The sequence below is a fragment of the Triticum urartu genome, chromosome 1 (genome assembly GCF_003073215.2).
Source record: "Triticum urartu cultivar G1812 chromosome 1, Tu2.1, whole genome shotgun sequence".
In the NCBI taxonomy this organism is placed as follows: domain Eukaryota; kingdom Viridiplantae; phylum Streptophyta; class Magnoliopsida; order Poales; family Poaceae; genus Triticum; species Triticum urartu.
In genome coordinates, this window is record NC_053022.1 from 439,802,537 (window position 1) to 439,809,342 (window position 6,806).

Sequence of the window (6,806 nt, forward strand, 5' to 3'; positions counted from 1 at the left end):
GAACTCAGTTTTATCCTCATGATTGCAAGGTCCATAGATGTTTGTGAGGACCCAACTTTTGGAGGATGTCCTACATGTGAACTGAATAGATAATGAGAATTTGTTTTGAAACATTAGCTCCCCAGAGAAAAGAGCTCCATTCCAAGCAGTGATTATGCCACCTGATGCCCCAATGGAAGGTAAGTACTCAAATTTATTAAACCTTTGAGGACATACTTTATGAATGTAGGCCAGATCAAAGTTTTCTCTCTTAGTTTCCTGTATACAAACAATTCCAGCAGCAATTTCTTCCACTTTTTTCCTGATAGCCAACCACTTATCTGAGGAATTAATGCCCCTCACATTCCAGTTTAAGATATTCCATGTTGTATTGTTATTCATTAACAATCAATTTGGTGTTCCTGTAGTCAGCAGGGCCCACCCCCTGATGACAATCCCAGGCCATAAAATTATTGGGATCCACAAAAAGGACAAAACACTAAAAGCATGTGGAAACATTCCAGCAGGAGACATAAGCAGATGAGCAGGTGAACCAAAGAAACCACATATGATGGCCAGAAGCTTCCATAGCATCAGATAGAATAGTAGTCTCTACCACAAGGAGATACCAGAGCTGACACAACAGCAAAGTGCATGTAACATACAAAAGGTGCCTACCAGGGCAAACAAGCATTGTGCAGCAGTTGCAAGCATTACATTTGACTGCATACATAAGACAAGTAATTCCCAAAAGAGGATAGCAGGCCATCCTGCTATCTATCATAGACTGATGTTGTAGACACATCATCACACAGACCTGGACTTTGCTGCTTCTGCTATGGCCTTGGACACCTTAGCCACATCTTCCTGCCCCTTCTTCTTGGGCTTCTTGGTCAACTTCTCCTGTATCTCTTCCTCAGCAACCTTGCAGAAAGATTTAGACAGGTTTTTAACCACTAAATTGTGAATAATTGGAGGTATGGCATTACATGGTAAACAAGACTGAGTAGCACAAGACTTCCTTCTATAGCCATTGTTATCCTTTTTAATCCTATCACTTCTTCTTACCACAATTTCTACCATAGGTTCTTTCTCCCTCCTTTTCCTTGATATGGCCTCTCCAAGGGGCAGGACTTTATTTGGGGACACCTGCTGAAGAGGACTGCTAGCCCCAGTGGAAGAGTGAGCAGCAGGGCTAATACCCTCATTTTCTTTGCCTAGCCCCATGATGAAATCCTTACATGCAGGTGCCTGAGAAGTTGCACATCCATCAGGTATGTGAAAAAGCAAAGTGTCCTCATGCTCACAATTAGCAGTCAAAAATTTCCAGACATCAGACTTTAGCAAATGCATGGTCCATCCAAACTTGTCAGGTGTCAACAGTAAGTGAATTATGAAGTTAAAACAACTTACTGGTATTTCTATTTTGAAAGTTGGTGTAGCTCCTTGTGTTGCTGGTGCAAAGTGTTGTATCCATAAATCCAGACCTTCTTCAGATATTAAATGTGAACCATCAATGATTTGCAAAGCATGATCTTGGGCCAATGTATATAATGTAAGCAAGGAAGGAGAACCTGGCAAAGAGAAGGACCCATAGTTACCTTTAGGGTTTGCTACAGGTGAGGATCCAATGTGGGGTACTGGAACATCAGCCTTGCCCTTGATATCTGGGATATGGACTTGATGTGAAGGAATAGAATCTCCCACAGTTGCAGTAGTAGCAACTTTCAGGGGCACAGCACAATTTTCAGTAGCAGGGACTTCCTTCAAATTCTCAGGCTGTTTGTCTTGTTGAATATTGGGCAAAGAGGAGCCAGAAGCTTCAATATCTCTGACAGAAGAGGACATGCCTGGAGTGGGTACTGGCTGCATATATTGTTGTACAACACCCTCTGTCTGCAGGTTTTGTTGTTTTTCAGCAACCACATTCAGAGTCTGTTCAGCATGCACCATGTTCACATTCTGTGGCTCTTCAACATTGGGCTGTACATCCTGTAAATCCTCCTCTTCTTCAACTGCATCATAAGCCAATGCAATGTTCAGGAGCCCTTGACCAATATGAGGGGCCTGAGCACCTTGGTTGACCTCCTCACTAGCAGAGTGGGTCAAGGAAAGCAAACCATCAGACAGTGAAACTGTAGTAGTAATGCTGCTGTTTGGAGCTCCTTCTTCTGCCAAGGCAGGAATTTCAACTTGAGGCTGCTAAGGAAGGACAGGTGCTGGCTGTGGTAAAGCCCAGTGATCCTCTTGCTCTGCATGCTCTTCCCAATCATCCCATTCTTCATTAGGAGCTTGATTGTTAGGATTAGGCAGTGGTGGAAAGCCTGGAAAATCATTTGCATGCCGTGGCACAGGGTGTGGGTCTACACCCTCATGTGGAAAAAGGTCCTCATCTGCAGGCCCACCCCCAACATTTCCTCAAGAAGTACCTCAACAGAGCAGGTCCAGGACTCCTCCTCAAATAGTTCTCCTTCAGACCATCTTATACTCTTAGGGATATCACCGAGGTCAGTTACTCTAGCCTTGACCAAAATCTTACCCTTCAAAGCATCTTCTTTCTCCCAACTAATGATCTTGCCCCACTTTGAAATTGCAGAAGCAATATCTTCAGTATTACAGAAATCAAATGGAACCCCCACAAACAGCAACCAACAAGTTCTGTTGAAATGAACCCTACACCAATTCCTTCCTTGATTGTGCTTAGTAAATGAAATAAAAACATCACCAAAAGCATGTGGACCCTGCTAAATGAGCCTATCTCTATCTCTGACATGCGTGAACCTGACATAAGCTTCTCCAAAGGGACAGGGTTGGATTTATCTAAAGCCTACTTGCTCAACTCCCTCAAGAAACTCTTCAAGAACCTCACGCACATTTGGGAAAAGTACCTCATCTAGATGCGGGTGGATAGTGGCCATCGCCCAGTCTTCGTGCCATCTCGGGCAATGAGGAACAATCGCACGAGAAACCCCATTGCGGCCTTCAATCACCTGAATCTGAAAGCCATGAGGAACGAAAGGTTGAGGGTCTATGGGAATGTTGGCCATCGGCAACGGCTCCGGCGGGGTGGTGACCAGAGCCTTGTCTGACAGCAATGGCAGCGGTGGCGAGCTCGTCGAGGCAGAAGCCGAGTTGGTGGCAGAGAAGGAAAGTGAAGTGGCAGGCGAGGAGGCAAGCGACGGTCTCGACTGGAAGTTTGGGAAAACAATCCTTGACCAACTCCTCAAATGAAGGCACCTGCCGAGTCTGTAGCGCCGGCCCAATACAACAAAACCAAGATTCCACTACACCTTCAGCCCAAGCCTCTGCTGGTGGGCTTGGGAAAGAATCAAAAGGGATAAACGGCCAAAGCCCAGGAAGGTTTGGAGTGGTGCAGAAACGGGCCATGTGACCGTTGGCCCCGCATGCATGGCAAACCACGTGATTACGTGCAATAGAACGTTGCGTGACCTGGTGCTCCATCTGGGGCCTGTCTTGACCAGGATTAACGTGCAATGAAGAGTCATTAAGACGTTGATTAGAGCCCTCTTGAATGGGCCCCGATAATCTTTTGAAAACCGATCTACCGTCCCAGACCACCGCAAAATAACTCCGGCGATCACCGGCGTGAGGGACAATGGCCTTGCCGGACCTACCCACTAGGGTCCATTCTTTATCAAGCTCGGCATAGTATAGAGCTTCTTCCCGTTGCCAATTCGGGCCCCCAAAGTTCCAAAGATTGAAGCCCACATCAAAATCCTTCTCAACAATATTACCAGCATTGTAGATCTCAAAACCCACTACTTTTGAAGCTACCGAGAACTTGAAAGAACTATCCTTCAAGAAACGAACACGAAAACCTTGGGCATAGCCCCCAAACATGGCAAGGAGAGATACACTAACCATGTGCACATTGAGCCTGAAGGAGGCACGTCTAAATGAAACCACCATGGTGAATTCCTTTTGACGAAAACCCGGGGAGAAGACCACCGGGTGCCCAAACTTGGCCTTCATATCCGCTTGAAACATCTTCCCACGATCAAAGTTAAGGGCGAAAGGAGCCATCATGAAGGGAGGGGTGGCTACCAGCACCGGAGCGGCCACTGGTAGGGCTTGTGGCCGTCGGGGTCGGAGTGGCCACCGGCGCAAGGTGGGAGGGCTTGGTGGGAGGGCTCGGACTAATGAATTGGTCGCCTATCTAACTGCTACACGATGTTACTTGGTGAACTTAGCAACAATATAATTAGCATAATCAGCATACCATGGAGTACTACGAGAAGTACTTATAACATTTAATTGTTCATCAGGAAAGCTATCATTAATAGGTAGTGGGTCATCAAGAACATTCTCTAACCTAGAAAAGTTGTCTGCAACGGGGTTCTCAGCTCCCATTCTATCAACAATATGCAAATCAAATTATTGTAGCAAGAGAACCCATCTAATAAGTCTAGGTTTAGCATCTTTCTTTTCCATAAGGTATTTAATAGCATCATGATCAGTATGAATAGTTACTTTAGAATCAACAATATAAGGTCTGAACTTATCACAAGCAAATACAACTGCTAAAAGCTCTTTTTCAGTAGTAGCATAATTTCTTTGAGCATTGTCTAGAGTCTTACTAGCATAATAAATAACATTTAATTTCTTATCAACTCTTTTCCCTAGAACAGCACCTACAACATAATCACTAGCATCACACATAATTTCAAAGGGTAAATTCCAATCAGGTGGCTGAACAACAGGTGCAGAGACTAATGCTTTCTTAAGTATTTCAAATGCTTCTACACAATCATGATCAAAGACAAATGGTATATCTTTTTGCAATAAATTAGTCAGAGGCCGAGAAATTTTTTAGAAGTCCTTAATGAACCTCCTGTAAAATCCAGCGTGACCAAGGAAACTTCTTATACCTTTGATGTCCTTGGGACATGGCATCTTTTCAATAGCATCGACCTTGGCTTTATCAACTTCAATACCTCTTTCGGAAACTTTATGCCCCAAGACAATACCTTCATTAACCATAAAGTGGCACTTTTCCCAATTCAAGACAAGATTAGTTTCTTCACATCTCTGCAAAACTCAATCAAGATTGCTCAAGCAATCATCAAAAGAGGAACCGTAGACGGAAAAATCATCCATGAAAACCTCACAAATCATTTCACAAAAGTCAGAGAATATAGCCATCATGCATCTTTGAAAGGTAGCAGGTGCATTACATAAACCAAAAGGCATACGTCTATAAGCAAAAGTACCAAAAGGGCATGTAAAAGTAGACTTTGATTGATCTCTAGCCGACACAGGTATTTGAGAGAAACCAGAATAGCCATCTAGAAAGCAATAGTGTGTATGTTTGCATAATCTTTCTAGCATTTGATCAATAAAAGGTAAGGGGTAATGATCTTTCTTAGTAGCTTTATTTAATTTGCGGAAATCAATTACCGTCCTATAACCTGTGATTATTCTTTGTGGAATCAATTCATCTTTATCATTAGGAACAACAGTAATACCTCCCTTCTTAGGGACACAATGGATAGGACTATCCCACTGACTATCAGCAATGGGATAGATTATACCTGCCTCCAGAAGCTTGAGTATTTCTTTTCTTACCACTTCTTTCATTTTAGGATTCAGACGTCGTTGAGGATCACGAACTGGTTTGGCATCTGCTTCCAAATTTATTTTATATTGACATAGAGTGTGACTAATTCCCTTAAGATCATCAAGAGTATATCCAATAGCAGCACGGTGCTTCTTCAGAGTTTTCAATAATATTTCTTCTTCATGCTCTGAAAGGTTAGCACTAATAATAACAAGATATATCTTCTTTTCATCAAGATAAGCATATTTAAGATTATTAGGCAACAGTTTAAGCGCAAACACGGGATCACCCTTGGGTGGAGGAGGATCCCCTAAAATTTCAACAGGCAAGTTGTGTTGTAGAATAGGTTCCTATTTAAAGAATACTTCATCTATTTCCCTTCTTTCATTCATCAACATATCATTCACATGGTCTAGCAAATAGTGTTCTAAAGGATCACTAGGAGGTACGGCAATAGAAGCAAGACCAATAATCTCATCCTTACTAGGTATTCTTCCTCACGATGTTGTTTACTAAATTTAGAGAAATTAAACTCATGAACCATATCATCCAAGCCAATAGTAACAACATTATTTTCGCAATCTATCCGAGCATTAACAGTGTTCAAGAAGGGTCTACCAAATATAATGGGACAAAAGCTATCTTGCGGAGAAGTAAGAACAAGAAAATCAGCAGGATAGTTTTCCCATACAAGACTTCAACATCTCTAACAATTCCAATTAGTGAAATAGTATCTCTATTGGCAAGTTTAATTGTGACATCAATACCTTCTAACTCAGCAGGTGCAATTTCATTCTTAATTTCTTCGTATAAAGTATGCGGTATAACACTAGCACTCGCACCCATATCACATAAGCCATGATAACATTGATCTCCTATTTTAACAGAAATAACAGGCACGCCTACCACATGTCTATGTTTATCTTTAGCACAAGGTTTAGCAATTCTAGCAGTTTCACCTTTGAACTGAATAACATGCCCATCAATATTATCAGACAAGAGATCTTTAACAATAGCAATATTAGGTTCTACTTTAACTTGCTCAGGAAGTGTATAAGTTCTAATATTGCTTTTACGAACAACAGTTGAAGCTTTAGCATGATCCTTTATTCTAACAGTGTAAGGTGGTTTCTCAACATAAGAAGTAGGAACAATAGGATCATTATAAGTGACAGTCTTTTCTTCAACTTTAATAGGTGTAGCTACTTTACTTCTACGGGAGGATGATATTTAAACCACTTCTCCGTAG